Source organism: Emydura macquarii, unplaced genomic scaffold (genome assembly GCF_026122565.2).
Source record: "Emydura macquarii macquarii isolate MOO-44397 ecotype Brisbane River unplaced genomic scaffold, CSIRO-AGI_Emac_v2 contig_480, whole genome shotgun sequence".
Taxonomy (NCBI): Eukaryota; Metazoa; Chordata; order Testudines; family Chelidae; genus Emydura; species Emydura macquarii.
Window position 1 is genome coordinate 9281898 of NW_027130617.1, and position 19573 is coordinate 9301470.

A 19573-nucleotide genomic window follows, 5' to 3' on the forward strand; every position below is an offset into this window, starting at 1 on the left:
CGACTCCGCCGGGACTCGAACCCGGAACCTTTGAATCCCTTCACCCTCTAGAAGTCCAATGCGCTATCCATTGCGCCACGGAGCCACCTGTTGGAGTCTTTGCACATCCGCCATACAGCCCATAGACAAAACGCTCCCTCCTGTTAAATTCTCGGCGGCGGGGAGTCTGCGGTAAGCGCTGGGGTGTTCCCGTTTTTTTACCTAACATTGTACTAAGTCAAGAAAAGAACTATCCACACCCCCCCCAACCCCACTAACACCTGCAGCCCTTGGTTAAACTGCTGCTTCTCGACCTTAGTTACAGAACTTTTAAAAAGCAGAGTTAGGCTAGGAAAGAATTTTAAAATATATCTTCCTTCTGATTATATTTTAATTAATGCTCGTGAATATAATATTAAATACTGCTCTATATTTTATTTTAAATCGTTACATTTATTCTTACTGCTGAACAAAATAGGACCAGCATAGCACAGATCCACAGTGCTCTTCAGAGGTTAACAAATCATAATGTTATTCTATCATTAAGCATTTATTTTGTTAGTGTATTTTTAAACATGATTGTGTTTATTTACTATTAATTAACATTTATCATCTTTGTTATTGAGAAATTATTATTAGAACGTACTGTGGAACTAACTGATCCTGCAAATATGTACCTAAGTAAAGTTGTATGCATGTGTTTGTTGGATTGGGTCCGGTTATTCAAGTATTATAGCAATGAGCACTAAAGAAATGTCCATAAATAAAATCAGCCTTAGATGTATTATTACTAAGCATGTTTTATATCACTGTGTTTGTTGTTAGGATTATGAATAATCCTTTCACTTAACGTTGCTTTGGCTTTGTCATGAACATGAATGGAAGGTAAACTTGAAGGCTCTGCTTCTGAAGCTATAGCAGCAATAGTAAAACAAAAAATATGTTTTGAGTCTGCTTGAAACTGTTGAGCTCTCTGAAATTTGTGATGTGAAAATTATTTCTAGGATATTGATTTTTGTATTGTATATCTTCAGGGATAAAACAAAATCAGCATTTCTAAGACAATAATTACATCTAATCCCACTGAATTTGGAACAATCATGGTTTTGTTTGTGACAATCTGATGCACTGCAGCGCTTACACTGGCCGTTGCAGTGACTCTGGATACCAGATGAATCAGAAACTAGTGTATGGAAATCTGGAGGAAGACCAGACATCTAGGATACGACTGACGATAAAACATTCCTATGGAATTCAGACTGGAAACTTCAGTAGATTCCAGAATGGATGCCAGACTTTTTGATGTGGCAGACATAGAAACACTTTTGCATCTGGCATCAAATCTGAGAAAATCAAATATGAAATAATTAAGAGACACTTCTTCCACATACTTCTGAAGTGCAACCACCTCTGCAGTGCAGCTGGGCATCTGTGACTCTGTAAAGCACAACAATGTTACACAATGGTTTAGGATAGGAAGTGAAGACTACAGTGTCCAGTTGAAATTGCAGCAGGGATTTAGGTAAACAGAATATAACTATCTTTTTCTCCGATAATATGGCTTTTTGTAGAATTTTTTTGCAGTGATTACAAGGCCATCTTGGCAAGCTTAGAGCTGATAAATTCCCATTCACTGGACACATACACAAATGGTGATGCTTGTGGAGCATGAAACCCAGAAAAGGACAAAACTGTAAGGCTCCTTTTCTTTTGGATTTATCTGTTCTGTTTTTGTACCAGTTCCTTCAAACTACTTCAGAACTGAGTCTTGTTTTCTGTTATGATAATGGCACCATCGGTCAATTCCAAATGATTACAAGGAACATAAAATGGCTTTACAAAATATATAATGGCTCATAACATATCCCACAGTGGGGAAAGAATTTCTTACATGAGATTTTCTTTGACCTGCTGAAAATACTAACAGAGAAATTCTAAGAAAGTTCTATGTAAAGTAAAATATCATATATATGATACCCAATATTGCATATGTAGTTTATATTATTTATTTATTTATTACATTAATAATTAGAAGCTTCAACCAGATCAGGAACCCATGGTTCTAGATGCTGTATAGACATATAGTAAAAGACACAGATCCATCCTCAAGGAGCTTACAATTTGAAAGACAAGATGTAAAAAAATGTCAAGTAAACAGGTGGGCAGGGACCAGAGACATGTTTTAGCATTTATTGTGTGTACAATTCATATGTGAATTTGTAGTTTTGATACTCAAAATGAAATAACCATGACTTTTTCTTCTTTACAGTATTACCATTCAGGCCTCAGTTCTGCAAAAATCTCCAGTGCAACCACTCACATTGTAGAAAGTTAATCATTACAGGACTGGGATCTTAGATTGTTAGCTTTCTGGGACATGGACCTTGTCTTTATTTTTGTCTCTAAATTACTTAGCACTTGTGTTTGATGTTGGAATGATGAGTCTGTGAGTAAAGTCACTGAGAGAGAGGGAGATTGTTGCAATTAGAAAATATTTTTTAATTCTTTAAAAAATGTGTGGGTGGAGAGATCAAAAGCAGGGGAAATTGGAAAGAGAAAATTCTACAGATGACATGAATGCATTATCCCAAATCCAAATGAAAACAAGTGTAGATTACAACTGAGTTCTTGAGTGATGAATATACCTGTGGCATTGCTCCAAACAATGTGAGTGCCTGTTGTTAAATCAAGTCCTCAGAGACAGAGGAAGTAAAATTCCAGCACCTTTCAAGTCCGTGGCAAAACTCCCTTTGACTTCAGTAAGGTCAGGATTTTTCATCAAAAGCTGTAGTAATGCTCTAAGGATAGTTGGATTTTGAACAAGTTGTAGGATCATAACAGGTAGAGCTGGAAAAGCCCTTTAGACACTAACATAATAAGTATGCGGGTGTGAAAAAGGCAAATGTGATCCAAGGATGTATTAGGCGTGGCATTTCCACTCAAGATAGAAAAGTATTAATGCCATTGCACAAGGCCTTGGTAAGATCTCATTTGAAATTCTGGTCACCCATGTTCAAGAAAGATTAATTGAAACTGGAACAGGTGGAGAGAAGGGCTACTAGGCCCTCCATTCCCTGATCATCCTATCTTATGAGAGGAGCCTGGAAGAGCTTGGCTTGTTTAGACTTGCAAAAAGAAGGCTGAGAGGGGAATATGATTGCTCTCTATAAATACATTAGGAGGTAAATACAAGGGAGGGTGATGAGCTATTTAAGCTAAAAGATAGTGTTGACACAAGAACAAGTGTATATAAACTGGCCATGAACAAATTCAGGCTGGGAATTAGAAGAAAGTTTCCAACCATTAGAGGGGTGGAATGAGGTTCTGGAAGAGCCTCTCAATAGCAATTGTGGGGGCAAACTTAATTAGTTTTAAGAGAGAGCTGTACAAATTTATGAGTGCAATTGTATGATTGGATTGCTTGTGATGGTGCGGGGCAGGGCTCAACAGCCCTGGGGCTCACCAGTTTATGTCTTGTGTTCCTAAAGCTCATGCTTCAGGGATTTAATCGGTCAACAAAGGAGGTCAGGAAGGGATTTTGCCCCCCAGTGTATTCTGGAAAGTTTCTGCATCGCCTTCATCTGAAGCATCAGGGATGGCCAGGGTTGGAGATCTGACACAGGGTGGGTGGACCTGGGCTCTGAAGTGTCACTGAGCATTCTCTGTCTCAGGTGCTTGACTGGCTGATTCTAGCTCACATACGTAGGGGCTAACTAATCATCATATGTGGGGTTGGAAAGGAATTTTCTCCCAGGTCAGATTTGCAGTGATGTTGGGGTTTTTTCACCTTCCTCTGCAGCGAGTGGGTGCGGGTCACTTGCCAGCATTCTCCAAGTGTATCTCATTTAATCCTTTCCCTGCCATTGTGGGGCCTCATGAAATGGTGCACCTTGGTTCCTCCTAGTCTCTGCCTGTGGCAGATAACAGTCTAGTCTCTTGTGTGCTGTAATACTTCGGTCTAATTTCAGTTTTTGGGTTTAGTGTGGGGGTGCCGGGTGGTGCTGGTGGCCTGTGATATACAGGAGGTTAGAACAGATGATTGAGTGGTCCCTTTTGGCCTTAAACTCTATGGCTCTAAGTGAGCTTTAGTTTTTTTTTTAAATGAAGTTTCTAGCCTTCCTGGGTGTGAGAAAAGCTTTAAAGTGTGACCAGAGTGTACCGTAAAATCCCCAAAACCTGGAGGCAAATAAAAATAACTCAAAATTTATTATTTTTTAAAATCTTATGATTTTTGCACATTTAGGATTGGCAAGACCATATTTACTCCAGTGCAAAGTGGCTGTAAACATCATAGAAATGTAGGGTTGGCAGGGACCTCTAGAAGTCGTCAAATCCAGCCCCCTGCCCTGAGTCAGGATCAAGTAAACCTAGACTGTCCCTGACAGGTGTTTGTCTAACCTGTTCTTAAAAACCTCCAGTGACAGGGATTCCTCAACCTCCCTTGGAAGCCTATTCCAGAGTGTAACTATCCTTACAGTTAGAAAGTTTTTCCTAATATCTAACCTAAATCTCCCTTGCTGCAGATTAAACCCATTACTTCTTGTCATACCTTCATGGACATAGAGAATAATTGATCACAGTCCTCTTTATAATTGCTGTTAACATATTTGAAGACTATCACACTCCACTAAGTCTTCTTATCTCAAGACTGAATGTGGCAGGTATTTTTAACCTTTCCACATATGTCAGATTTTCTAAACTTCTTATTATTTTTGTCGCTTTCCTCTGGACTCTCTCCAATATGTCCACATCTTTCTTGAAGTGTGGCACCCAGAATTGGACACAGTACTCCAGCTGAGGCCTCACCAATGCTGAGTAGAGCAGGACACAGTTAACTCCCCTGTCTTACATACAACTCTCCTGTTAATACTCCACAGAATGATATTAGCCTTTTCTCCAACTGCATTACATTGTTGACTCATATTCAGTTTGTGATTCACAGTAACCCCCAGATTCTTTTCAGCAGTACTACCACATAGCCAGTTATTCCCCATTTTGTAATTGTGCATTTAATTTGTCCTTCCTAAGTGTAGTACCTTGCACTTATCTTTATTAAATTTCATCTTGTTTATTTCAAATCAATTCTCCAATTTGTCCAGGTTGTTTTGAATGCTGATCCTGTCATCCAAAGTGCTTGCAACCCTCTCCCAGCTTTGATGTCATCTGCAAATTTTATAAGCATACTCTCAACTCTATTATCCAAGTTATTAATGAAAATATTGAATAGTACCAGATCCAGGACTGACTCCTGTGAAATCCCACTAGATATGCCCGCCCAGTTTAACAGCAAACCATTGATAATTACTCTTTTAGTATGGTCTTTCAACCAGTTGTGCACCCACCTTATAGTAATTTCATCTAGACCACATTTCCCTAGTTTACTTATGAAAATGTCATGTGGGACTGTGTCAAGCTATAGCATATCTATTTCTTGCCCCTCCCCCCCCGTCAAATAGGCCAGTAACCCTGTCTGACTATTCCTTATAACCCTATTATCCTCTAGGTGCTTACAAACTGATTGCCTAACAATTTGTTCCAGTATCTTTCCAGGTATTGAAGTTAGGCTGACTGGGCTATAATTTGCCCTGTCCTCTTTGTTCCCCATAGGTACTATGTTTGCCCTTCTCCAGTCCTCTGGAACCTCCCCTGTCCTCCTTGAGTTCTCCAAGATAATTGCTAATGATTCTGAGATTGTAGTTAGTTCCTTAAGTAACCTTAGGGTGACTTTCATCAGGCCCTGCCACCTTGGATACATCTAACTTATCTAAATATTCTTTACCCTGTTTCCCTATTTTGGTTTGTGTTCTTTCCCCATATTATTATTAATTATGTTGAGTATCTGGTCACCATTAACCCTTTTCGTGAAGGTGATGCAAGGTAGCCTTCTTGATGGCATCAGTTATTGGCTTTCCTTCCTTGCTAAGTAGAGGACCTACATTTTTCTTCATCTTTTTCTTGCTCCTAATGTATTTAAAGAAACTCTTCAAATGCTTCCATTCTGATTTGATATCATTATACACCCACTTAGCACAGGAGGAAATGACTATACAAGCTGTCAGGCAGTGACAAATCAGACTTTAGTTCATAGTGAGAAGTCTGATGCTGAATATATGCATTTGAAGGCCTCTGAGATTCATACCAGCCTCTTCTATTTTTCCAGATTTTCTATGTGCTTAATCTGTTTACATCCTTGTGTAGGAGGATAAAATGGCTGCTGAGGAGGTCCCTGAAGAAGATCTGCTATGTGATTAAGGAGGTAAGATGAGTTGGAGAAGACTTTAGGGATTTTCCATGGACCTAGAGCCACATTCAGTTCTCCTTTGAGGATGGATACAATAGGGAATAGAGGCTTTCAGAGGATCCCCAAAATATACATTTTAAAAGGCACATCTCTTGACTTATACAGCTCCCTGGTTTGTTGTATCATCCTCCTGGTGCATTAGGAGATTTGCTGATGTTAAGTATGGCATGTCATTGGACTGATCTGGGAAGCTGGAGATGGTAGCATGGATTATGTGGAGTTTAACAGCTGGCAGAGTGACCCCCTTCCCTTCCTCCACCAAGTGAAATAAGTAAAGGTTACTGGTTAATAAAACAGAAGCCCAAAAGAGATATTCCAAATTATTTTAATCAAATAAGATCCTCCTTTGTCCGGTCTATGGTCCCAGTGCAGTCTTCCTTGTTTGTTGGCCAGAAGGTGGTGCTGCTGCATGGGAAATAAGACCTCTTATCCCAGCAGCTCATGGACAAAACATGCAGCTTGCAAAATGTGATCTTGTGAGTTTGATTCATCCCTATACTGAAACTCTGCTTGGTGATGGACCTAAGAAGGTGAAAAAAGTGAGTTTGTTACCTTTGTGCCTTCCCCATTCTGGGGCTAGCTGGAGGATGCTTCAACTGCAGGTGCAGGTTAGGGCTATCAAGGCTGCCCTTTGCTTGCATCTGGTTTCCTATGACGGGCAAGGATGCTCTGAACATGCCCATGAACCTTTCTACCTGCATTCCCTGCTTCAAGGAATCTGGAAAAAAGTTGTGTTGTATTGCTGATTTGCTGGTTCTGTACCACTGGGGGAATTTCCTGGTAGCCCGATCTATTGTCTTTACAGTCCTTTTGAACTGTCAGGAAGGTGCAGTAAGGCATTGATGAACTAGATCCTGTGAGTGACAGCAGATAACTGTTTTGTCATGTGATTTGAATTCAGCATAGGTGAGATGTTTCATGGGAAGTACCTGTAGCGAAAAAATCAAGCACCTTCATTGCATTTATAATTTTTGATTATTTTATTAAATATATTTATAAGGTTCCTGTTACAATTATATCTGGGTACACTTTACAACATTTATTACTTAACACTTATAGCACTTTTAGTTGTAAATCTTTTAAAGCAGTGCACTAATCTGGGTGTCATTTTACAAATGGGGAAACTGAGACACAGAGATGTTTAAGTGACTTGGCCAAGGAGCGAATGGCAGATCCAGGAATAGCACAACATTATAACTATTTCTCATCAATAAAAAATAGGGCATGTCCTTCAAGGTCCAAACACTGAAGAATTGATGATTGTCATAGGGCGGCTGGCCCTAGAGAGATGGGTCTCAAGTCCACCTGTGATACAGCCTGCAGTCCTCCCCAAGTGGGGAAAATGATGGTCATATGACCCAATCAGGCCTCTGGGATAGATAAGGAAGGTCTTGGAGTGGGGATGGGAGGGCTTTAGGGAATTAGAAGATACCTGTAGATTTCAGAGAACAAGAAGGCTCCTGCAGCAGACTCTGAAACACCAAAAAGAGAAAAAACTCCAGCTAGGTAGGGTTGGGAATAGCCTACCAAGGCAGGGAAGTGTCTAGTCAGGAAGGCCTCTGAATAGCTTGATTAAGCATGGGAAAGGATGAATATAAAAGCCTTTTGATTTTGACTTTATTTTGGAATCAGCCCAAGTAAGGATGTAATTGGTATGAGAAAGCCTCTGTGAAGTTATTGAGGAGCCCTGAAGAGAGGAAGACTGAGAAAAGGATGCTTCAGGGCCACCCCCTGCCATGAATGGGTAGTCTGGAGATCTCCACCCCCTTACAATCTTTAAGGAGACTGTTTACCCTGGGGATTCTAGCATTCATTTTTATCAGCCTATGTCATGCTGTCTGGAGTGGTTCACAAGCCAGAATAACAACCTCAGGGCAGACTGTTAAGAAGCTGGGCACAAACTCCAAACTGGCTGTGATCTATACTTAGATTTCACCAGCCAAGCAACAAGAGTATCTCCTCAGGCACTATACAGCCTTAACATGGAGTCACAGACAGTCTCCTTTGTCATTCTGATCTATCTTGCCACCCAGGCAAGCTTGACTCTGTGATAGTCACTTTACACCAATGATCACAAAATATTCAGAATACTCCCAGTTCCAAAGGACCAATCTCTTACCCCAGGTCAGTTTTCACCTTAGATCTCATGCCAAAGATAACGCTTGTAGCCAATTCTGTAATAAATTAAATAAAGGTTTATTAACTAGGAAAAAGAAATGAGTTAATTACAAGGTTAAAGCAGATAAACATAAACACAATTGAGTTTCAGTCAGGTTTCAACAGGGAATGGAAACTTGTATAGTAAGCAGACTCTGTATATCCTTTAGGGCTAATGCAGGCAAAACAGCTGGGGACTCTTTGCATATGCTTAGAAATTCTTACCCCCTCAGAGTTCAAGCAGCAAAAGGAATCCTTTGCCCCAGCATTTGAACTGTGACAGGATGAGGACTTGGGCATGTATCCTCTTCAGGATTGTGGGGTAAGCAATCACCAAAGTATTTGCTCCACAATGGCCCATTTGGATTCAACAGTCCTTCCTGATGGGTAGGAGGAGATAACACTTTCTGTAGGAATCCAGCATTTTGCATTAGGTGATTTTTTTCCCCCTGTTTGGTGAGGCACATAGTTTCAGAACAAACATTTTACAGTTCTAGAACCAACACTTAAGTATTACCATGTAGCATGGGATATAGGGGTTGTAAGTGAGATTAACAAATTAATCCATTTACAAGCATTGCATAAAGTCTAAACGCTATATGCATTGATATAAGTCCAATACCTATCTTAACAATACTACACACAGGTGAGACAGACTGGATTCCAGCTATGCATTTGTCTGTGTTCAGTGAGGCCTAAGGGCCTTGGCATGAGCTGGCACCTCGTCTGCCATCATCACAGCCTGAATAAAGAGATGTGTCTTGCATCTGCTGTGAAAGGTTGGTAGTTTGAACTCTAGTGGCTTTCCAGCAGGAGCAATTTGCAAAACTGCAGACAGTCCATAGAGAATGCCTTGCTGCTGACGTGACCAAGTATTTCCTTGGGGAATGTTAGCTTAAACATACTTGCTAAGCCCAAGAAACCATGGGAGGTGCAGAAAGAGAGGCAGTCTCTGAGATAGCTACCTCAGAGCCAGCTCATATAAATGAGGTTGCCACCTTCTAAGCAGTCCTTCTACCTGTTCCTAATTCCCCTCATTTTCACTTGTGGAATGGTAGTGCTATAATGACCTGTTTGCTGGTCCACAAACAAGAATTTCAGGTCACAGGGCAGTATAGTCCCACCCCACCTCTTCTGCCCCCAGTCCCTCCCAGGTCCCCCCCCACTTGGTCCACCTGCTGCCACGTCTCCCTCCCCCATTGCTTGGTCCCCCTTCTCTCTTCCACACTCCCCCTTCCCCTAGGCGGTGAGCGACAGTGTGTGTGTGGGACGGGATGTGGAAAGCAGCTGTGAAGGGGGCGAGTGGGGGAGGACAGGAGGGATGCACACGGGGAGCCATGGTGGGGGCGGGGGGCTGAGCAGGGAGAGGGTCGTGGCTGCAGGGAGGCCAAGTAGGGAAAGGGGGTGTGGAAGAGAGGCAGGGGGCCAAGCAGGGAGATGGGCTTGTGGGGAAGAATGCATCAGCGAGCGGGGTGGGGCCTGGGGCAGAGCAGGGCTGGACTGTGGGCAGGGGCCATGGATGGAAGAGGCAGGATGGGGAGCGAGCCTCCCAAGGGGAAACTTTTACCCTGCCACCCATGGCCCAGCACCCTTAAAATCACCAGGCCCCGGAGCAATTGCCCCCTTTTCCCGTCTCCTCCATCAGTCAGCCTGCCTATTTGCATGCTGCTAGCAAAGGAGAGAGGAGGGAACAAGCTGCCATCTGGCACTCTCAACAATTTACGTGAATAATGCACACACCTTTGGCTAGGAGATTAGAGCCTTTCCCTTGATCATATAAGGGGATGTGAAGTCTGAATCTATAGGAAGGAAACAGGGAATGTTTCTGAAAGGACAGGTTCAGTGGTGCTTTTGTTATGGATTCTGCAGAGACATTTGAGAGGGTTCTGCACATAATTACCGTGTCTCAGCATTGGCATAGGGCTATTGCCTGCCCCTCACCACTGGGAAATGGGAGAATCCTCATCCTGACTGATCTCTCCTGGTTTTTCAGGGTGTCAGCCAGGAGATTGCTGTTCAGGTATACTGTCCCTTTAAGAACATTCCCCATCTGTCTTGTCTGTCAGTTAGCAGGAGCAGAACCTGCCTCCAGGATGTATGTGATGCACTTAGGGTACTCCCCATGAGTAATTCCCAAGGGACATGTCTCTGGGAAATGGGAGGTCAAGAGCAACCACCTAAAATCAAAGCTGAAAGGGAACCTGTGACCCTAAGAGCTCCCCAATACCAGATGTTCCACTATTGTCGTGACATGTCACATTCCCTCTTTTGGGTAAATGTCATTGGAAAACTAACAACTCACTGATCATTAATATTCTTGCATGATGTAAGTAGAGTAAACCTCCAAAGGATTTTATAGATGTGCTGGACATATGTGACTAAGATGTGTTTAAACAGGCATGCTGGGTGGAGTTGATAACCAGTTTTTCTCAAAAGGAAAGAAGCCAATACCTCAAGCCAAGTGTGGCCAGATTCAGTGGGCCATTCATTTGTACTGGAGGTTGCAGGAAGAGATAATTTGCATTGTAAAAATCACCAGTGGGGAAGAAACCAGCATGAAGTCTACATGAGGCAGTATAGCCTTTACACCCAGCAGGGAAAAGAAAGTTTATCTGGGGATACCCTTCAGAATACATTTCCAAGGCTTACTGGACTATTTAGAAAGGGGGAAGAAACCCTAAATTATCCTTCACCTGAGGAGATAAGGGAACTGACCACTTTGAGCTCTGTGAAGGCTTCTGGCCAGAGAGTTTGGTTAGTCATGCTGGAAAAGAGACTTAGAAATATTTCTTTGGACCAGAAACTCTAGTTTGTTAAAGCAGGTTTTAGTCTTAGAAGCATATTTTCACTTTTGTTTGCTTGTAGCCTTTCTATCTCTATTCCTTATACTTGGTAGCACTTAAGCCTATGTCTTTGTTTAATAAACTTGTTTTACTTTTACTATGAACTAATTTAGTGCTTTGATTAAAACAGAGTGTTTGTTAATCCCAGTTAAGGTAATAAGATGCTGGCTACTGTCTATTTAAGAGAGCAGTGAACTCTGTCGGTAGACAGTTATAGGGGCTGTGCATTGCAAAGAGACATCTTCAGGGAACTCAGGGGTTGGAGTTCACTGATTGTTACCTGGTAGGCAAGATTTGGGCTGGCAGGCCCTGATGAGTTTGCTGGCAAGGCACATACGCTGCTGTGTCAGGAAGTTGTCACACAGTTTAGCAGCTGCAAAAGCTTTCACGTGATGAGGCAGAGAGAAGTAATGCTGTGACTCTGGTTCTGGGAACCCCAGCAGGTTTTCACATTGCATCACCCTTACAATATGCTGCCAGATGGGGGAAGCCAGATGGGGGAAGCCAGATAGCTGTGGGTTGATTAGAGCCTTTTGCTCAGAAAGTCCACACTACTATTTTCATACTTTGTGTGGATTGGTAATCTAATTATAGCTCAGTTTTGCCCCCTCTGATAATCTATGCCTGTAACTTCGGCTGATTACCGGGACAGCACAAGTAGACCAGACTCTGCTCTTTTATTTTCACAGATCTCGCTGTGGGAGAAGTTGTCAGAAATGTGTTTATGCTAAATACATTGAGAACCAAACTTACTGATGTATTGTGGTAGCTTTACACTGGCTGTGCATGCATAAAGCGGCCACATACAGCCACCCTAACAGCCTCTTGGAGAGTCCCCTTGACATAGTAGAGTCCCCAACATGCATGAAGCCGATGTAGAAAGCCTTGCACCACCCACAACAGAATCCTGCACGGGGGGGGGGGGGGGGAGAGCATGCTGGAACATGACAGGGAGGGAGTTGGCATGGCCAGGATGTTCCTATGACCCAGATATTCCCAGCTGCCAGAGCAGCCTCTAAGAGTAGTTGCAGCTGGAGCACATGTCAGGGCAGTCCAGAGGCTGTGCTAACCTATACCTGGGACTAAAGCAGCCCCAACAAGCTCCAGTATAGGGGAGGTGCAGAGCTACCATTTTGCCTCCGCTTTGGTTCCTGCACCAAGTTAGTTGAGGTGCAGGGATGAATTAACTATGACCAGGCCCTATTCTCGTACATTTTTTTCCCTGCAGCATGAATAATTATTGGCATCTATACACTTGACCGTGATGCCCTATGCATTTTGTCATGTGATATAACTGATGATCAGTTAGGAACGTGGGGGAATGGCATTATTTAAAATTCACTCATGTTTGTTCACATATCTGTTGCCTAGATTATCATCTTTTGGAATAAATACAAATTCTATTGATTTTAGTCTTGCACCTCCTTGTATGAACAAAACAAAGGAACAAGTCTCTACAGTGACTTGGGTAACGTAAGAACATGAAAATACATCCCTGACCACTTAATTAAATCATCATCCCTACCCCTCAAGCATCGCAGTTATGTATGAGATATTGATGGCCAAAGGGAAATTTTGAACAATTGAGGGTCATTGTCAGGATTTTGGAACAGAGACAAGCCATGATCCAATGTGGTTTACATCTATGTCATAGAGAGATGAAAAACTGGAGCTTGTTATGCAAGAGTCTGAACAGCCTCAGTTCCCATTGACTTCCTTTAGCTGAGGGTACTTAGCCCCTTTCAGGAGGTGCTCAACACTTCTCAGAATCCAAGCCCTTTGTTATGAATGTCACTAACTACATGTATAAATCCATCCTGGAAAACTGAAGAGTTAATAATTTTCCAAACAATTACATCAAGCCAGCTCCCTATAGGTGCCAAATCTGTCCATAGTTCCATGTGTAGAACCTCTCAAAGTGCTATACTCTGAGGTAACAGGAAGCTCAAAGGGGCTATGTGCCAGTTTGAGCCATGTCTTCTGGCAGGATGTCAGACAGCATTCTCGGTAAATGTCTGAGGTTCACAGTTCAGAGGCAGATACTACATGTGCTGTTGTGAGTTGGATCAATGACTTTTAACTGAGCGTATAAAATTCTGTTTCCTATGTGGTAAGTATTTGAGTCATATTTATTTCAAACTCTGCTTCCTGCAGTGCTTGCTTTCACTATTTACACACACACTTGAAATCATGTCCACTATAATAAGCTTCTTATACGGTCTGTATTTCACATTTGATGAGTATTTTAGCAATTTCACAATCATTTTTTGAAGTGTGGGCCGTACTGTGCACACCAGTCTGTTTATACTTTGAGATTTTTTCTCCTCATATTCATGTGAGTATTCACAACCAAAACTATTACCAACATTTTTTTCATTCTAAGCTTAGTTCCATTGCGTTTTAGTCAGTGCTTTGGAAGCATATATCACTGGGTGATCCTAATCCATTTGAGTTTGCATTGGCTGAGATCTTAGACTTTTTATTAATCTAATCATATTATAGTATAGGTGCTTTGGTGACAACATTAGTTCTTCAAAGTGTTTCTCTTGCCATTCTTCCCAGTTCCATTTTGTCTTGTACTCAAGCAGTAGTCTGAGTGAGAATTTAACTGTGGCAAATTAGGGATGAATTTCTTTTAATATATTCACATGCCTATGAATCTCTTTAAAGCCTCCTTTTTTGGGAATCTTTCTATTTGTACAATTGCCTCCATCTTTCTTTAATGTGGTCAAACTCCTTTATTGCTGAGTATGTGTCCTAGATTTCTGATCTCATTCAGTCTGATTAGCCATTTGTTTTTGTTCAATTTCAGATTGTTTTCTCTGGCACTCTGAAGAACATTACTCAGTCTCTCATTGCGGTGTTGTCATTTCCACTGCAATTAAACAGATTATCAATATTACTTCTACCTCATCCAGATCCTCAAAGATCTGAGACATAATGCTTTGGTTCACGCCAGATGCAGAGTCAGTCCTGAAGGGGAATGACTTCATATATCTACCAAAGGGGAAGATGAAGTTTCAAAGATTTGCACTTTCTGTATGGAGGCAGCCCTGCCAAACCCTTGGCTTGCATCTAAATTGAAAATACTCTTGCATTTTGAATTCTAGTCATGCCCAACTCAAATGTTCTTATAGGTAACTCAAGTTAAACGCAGAAATTACTGTCAAACCCACAAATATTTAACAGTTTCAGAGCTCTGTTAGAGCTTTTCGTTTCTCAGTTGAGATGACATTTTAGTGCCTCTTACGTGGATCAGAGCAGGAATGTGTGTATCTGTGAGAGTGTGGTCTAGTGATTAAAGTCTGAACTCCTGGGTTCTAATTCCAGCTCTGCAGCTGACATACTGTATTACCTTTGACATGTTACTTAATTCTTCTGTGCCTCACTGTCCTCATCTGTAAAATTAAGATATTAATATTTTCCTATGTCATATGTTGTGAATTGCAGTGTTTTTGTGGCTCTTTGGAGCTCAAAAATTGTCTCTTTTACCAACAGAAGTTGGTCCAGTAGAAGATATTTACTTCTTCCACCTTGTCTCTCTCACATTGTTGTGAAGGCTAATTGCAAAGCTCTTTGAGATCCTGGAATGAAAGTTGCTGTCCAGAAGTATTATTATTATTATTATTATTAATAACTTGGTGTCAGTATTTTGTTTTATGTGTGTTTGCTGTCTGTCTGTTCTGTAAGCCAAACTTAACTGAAAGTTAAAGTAAGTTAAAGAATACATGGCTCAGCTGCAGTTCACCAAGTGCATACAGTTTCACCAACTGTATACAATTTCACCAAATCCCTTGGACTGAAACAGTTCTGCTGGGACAGCTTTTATCTACTCCCACTGAGTTCCTTCTCCTTTTTGCAAAAATGGCAGTGTGGTGTCGTCCTTTTTAATCTGCTGCTGCAATGACTGTGAAGTTTGTACCAGATAGTGGTTCACTTATAAAGAAAGGCAGGAGAAGGATTGATGGCAAGAGAAGAAATTTGTTTTTAACAACTTGGGAAAATAATTTAAAAAAATACTTTAAAATTGTGCTTATGAATGTGGTGAAAGATAGTCCAATCTCTTGTTATACAATCTTTGCATGTATTTAAATGTAAATGATGAGAACAAAATTCCAACAATAATGTTAAAAGAGAATGCTACTGAAACAGACCAGGAAAATCCTCACCTTCTCCAGCCTTTTAAATGAAATATTCTCCTTCTTCATTTTCATCATTGTGCTCTGTGAATGGTTTTCACATATTAAACAAGTGCAGTGTTAAGGATAGTGGTGCAGTGCGGCGAGTGGAGGGGAAGTCATTTGGTTCAATGAAGGGAATAGGAGAACAGTAGGATAAATTCTGCTTTCCATTGCATCAGTGTAAATCTGGACTAACTCTACTGAAGTCATTGGAATTACTTCACGTTTATATTGGTGTAATGAGAGCAAAATTTGGCCCAGCACATCTCATTTTAGGAGTGCACAGAGTTGGCACTGTGTGTTCTCTTTAATAAAGGAGATATTGCTGGTTCTTGCCAAGCATCTTTGGAACTCTCTCTCTGTATAATAAATCCAAGTTTAAAATGTTGTCCTTATCTTTCTTTCCTGAGCAAAGCTTTTTACTCTGCACTAAGTGTAACCTAGTCTGAGGAAGAGAGGCCAGAATGCTAGCAGACTCTTGCCACCTTGATATGAGTGTGTGATTAGGTTTATGGGAGTGTGATTACCTGAAAAGTTCTGCACTAGTTATACTGTATGGTGAGTTTCTCTTGCTGGCTGAAAGACAGTTAGAGGGTCAGAGCGTTCTATAAACTGTTCAGAACTTTTGGTGGGGGTGGGGTAAGCATCATTACTTTTGGAAAGAGCTTGCTAAGCACACTCTGAAAGGATGAAAAGTTTTATTCCTGATTGAATTTTGTTTTCTTTGCCAGTTCACCCAGTTCTGAATATGAATTATTGATTGTGCGTAATACATGAACGGTGAATGCATGATCTAATTACAGAAACAATATTCACTTAAGAAGTCTGTCCCTTTCACAAACTTTTATTTGAAGGATCCACTGTTCTATTAAATTGGCTGCTAGCACTGTCCTGTGTGTGCATTCATCTATTTCTTTCACTGGATCATTTTCTCATGTACATTTATTTTTTCTTTTCTTTTTCTTTTCTTTTTTTTTTTTTTTTTTTTTGCATTGGAAGTTTATTCTTTTAACTAAATTATCCTTCTGTGACTTTTTGGTGCCCAGAAAATGTATAAGCCATAATGGTTTATTCTTTAAATAGGCTGTCTGCACTGGTAAAATTTGAGCCTATAATTCTCAGGTGGTGGAAATGTATCACTGATGGATTATGCATCCAAATTTTCTTATTATAGCTAGTGTGATCTAACTGAGTGAGCACTAGACTGGGTGCCAGGAACTCTTGGGTTCTAATCTTGACTGTCACTAACTGGCTGTGGCCAACTCATTCAACCTTGGTTTCCTTATATGTAAAATGAAGGTGATAATGCCTGTCTCATTCAGGAATTCTTTAGCCTGATTATGAGGGCCAGATTCTGCCATCCTTACTTGTGCCTTAGAGGGTCCAAATCTGGGTCTTAGTCTAGAAATGCCAAAATTGTTGTGTTAATTTGTTTTCAATGCAGATGCATATTGGAGTGTTTTTAGATGGTAGGATGGTAAATTTAGGCTTTATTCTCAAAAGAAATTTGAATCTCTGATAGCTTTGTGATGTCCCTGTGGAATTAATTAACTCTATAGACAATAGCTGCAGAGTCTACAAGCTCTTAATGCCAAAGCTTTGTCTACATTAATATTCTTCTTCAAACTTCCCAGTGTCACACTCATCTTGAGAGCAGTAATGGGAACACTAGGGTAAGCTGGCTGCCAGCAGTTTAGCCACTGTGCTATCTAACCCTGCTCAGAACTCTGGGCCAGAAGCACTGATGAGATTCAGCAGCTGGTTTCTCATCCCCATTCTTGTCCCCTCCGGGCACATGAGGGATGACACAGAGGATGGGCCTGAGTACTAAGAGGCAATATCTGTGGATTCCAGAAGGTCTGTCAGACCAAAAGATATGGCTCAGGGACTTATGCTCTGTAGACACTACTGATGGAGTTTGTAAATTCTCTGAGCCAAACAATTTCAGCTACCATGTCTGTTTCAATCGATCTTTGATTAGATGGTTGAATCTTTGGGTGCAGGGACTGTATTTTACTCTGTCTGTACAGCACCTAGCACAATCCTGACTGGGACCTTTGGGTGCTCCTGTATAATAAATTATAATTTGCTGATGACTCTGCCTCATTTTATTTGTCTCCCTCTGTTCAGCCATGCATATCAAGCTCTCTGATACTTCATCCTAGATGGCCTACTGCTAGCTAAATATTGGCCAAAACATTGCTCCTTACTTTTCTCCTATGCCCTCTCTATCTCCACCTTCCTCCATTGTTCTGGGTAATATTGCCCATCACTCAAACTCCCACCTTGAGTCATCATAGACTCCTCCTCCCCTCACACCAGGCTGTTACCCAGAAGGAATCAACAAGAATTGGTAACATTTCAGAAATCTGACCCTTCTTTTCTATCTTAACAGATAAAACATGCATCCACCACCTTATTCATGCACCCTTTTCTGCTCTGGCTTCCGCTGCATCATCCTCCACTTTGGCCTCCTCTCTTATTTGTTCAAAACACAGTTGGTAAAATGATTTTTCTTGACCAATCAGACCACATCATTCACCTCTCTGAATTCCTTCACTCGTTCTCTTTTGCCCATCCTAACCAGTTCAAACTATTTATCCTTCCCCTAAGGGTCCTGCAGAACTCTGCTCAAGCCCATCTCTGTGATCTTGTTTCTTTTTATATTCCTCCTCACTTCCTTTGCTTTACCAACAATACTAGTCTTAATGCCCCTTTTGTGTCCTGCTCCAACTCCTGTCTTTGTGCCTTCGTCCATGCCACCCACTATGCATTCTCATTTCCAGTGTGCTAGCCCACCTTCTTCTCCTCATTCAAATGACTCCTAAAGACTAACTTCCATGAGGCCCACAAACATTAACTCTCATTGGTTAAACATCTCATTCATCTGAAGTAAATGGAAGAGAGGGTTTGATTGCCTGTGCTCCTCATACTAGCCCTGCAAAAGCTGAATTAGATCAGGTGGGCCCAATCAACTAATTAGGCTGCAAACAGCTGAGCTTTAGGCTGGAGGCAGCTAATTAGAGAGAAGCTCACCTGCCGGGGACAGGTGGGGCTTTTACAAAAACCAGGAGGCTGGCAACAGATGGGAGGGCTGGGAAAGACTGTAATCACTACCTAGGAAGAGGCAAAAAGAAGTTCTCTAAAGTTATTCCTTAGGAGGGAAGAGACTGTATGGAAGGGGCTCAGGGATAGGCAGCCAGGTGCAGGAATGACCTTGGGTGCTGTGTAGGCATTCCCTGAGCTGGAACCCAGAGTAGAGGGTGGAGCTGGGTTCCCTGCTAGCCACTGCGGGAGTAGCACCCTGAAGCAGAAGCCTGCCTGAGCCTGCTGGAGAGCAGGAGCCATGATACACTCCCCCCAGAAAGAGAAACCACAGTAGTGACTTGGATGAAGGGCTGTGTTACAAGACAGCTGCAGTTCCTGAGAGTCAGCGAGGGGCTGCAGAGGAGAAACTGATGGGATGTCACTGTTGGAAGAGGCATTGGCCTGATGGAGCTAATCCCCAGAACTGCCAGTGACAGTTGATGGAGAATGCAGGCAGGATGGTCACCTCTGATATGAGGGCTTAGTAACTGACTGTGCCTGACTAGAACCCTGAGGTGAGGGGCAGAGAGAGACACTGAGGTGGCAGGTTGAAACCAGCCCCCAGGGGCCATAACAGAGAAAACCCCTCAGAGAAGGTGAAAATGGAAATGCCCCTAATACAGACTTTCTTTGCTGAGGGAGGTTGTCCCTTGCTAGGATGGATGCCGGCGTTGCTGCTCAAACAGAGGGGAGCTGAGAAGCAACGGGGGCAGGTCCATGCTATGTGGGGACAGATATTACAGAACTGACAGAGACTGTAGGAAGCCCAAGTGTGTTTACAAGAGTGTGTGGTGCAGGGAGCTGGTCAATAGCAGCAGCTGTACAGAATCCTGCAGGAAAGAAGCAGGAGTTGTCGTGAGGGCCAGGAATAGGAAAGGTGCTTGGGGAGCAGGAGCCCAGAGGCCCACCCCCAAAGGTGTTATGGCTGTGGGAGCACAGGGCACCTGAAGAGGGAGTGCCCCTATTTAGAGGGATGCAAAGAGCCTTATCTGGAGGAAGGACTGCACCTGGCCCTGCACAGCCCT

At 42.0% G+C, this 19573-nt stretch overlaps 1 non-coding gene across 1 annotated transcript; it reads right to left on the reverse strand.

Annotated features, from left to right (window-relative positions):
* Nucleotides 1-85, reverse strand: TRNAR-UCU (transfer RNA arginine (anticodon UCU)). Its single transcript is given in 2 exon segments — nt 1-36; nt 49-85. It is a non-coding gene; the product is annotated as a tRNA-Arg (tRNA).
* Nucleotides 86-19573: the final 19488 nt, after the last annotated feature.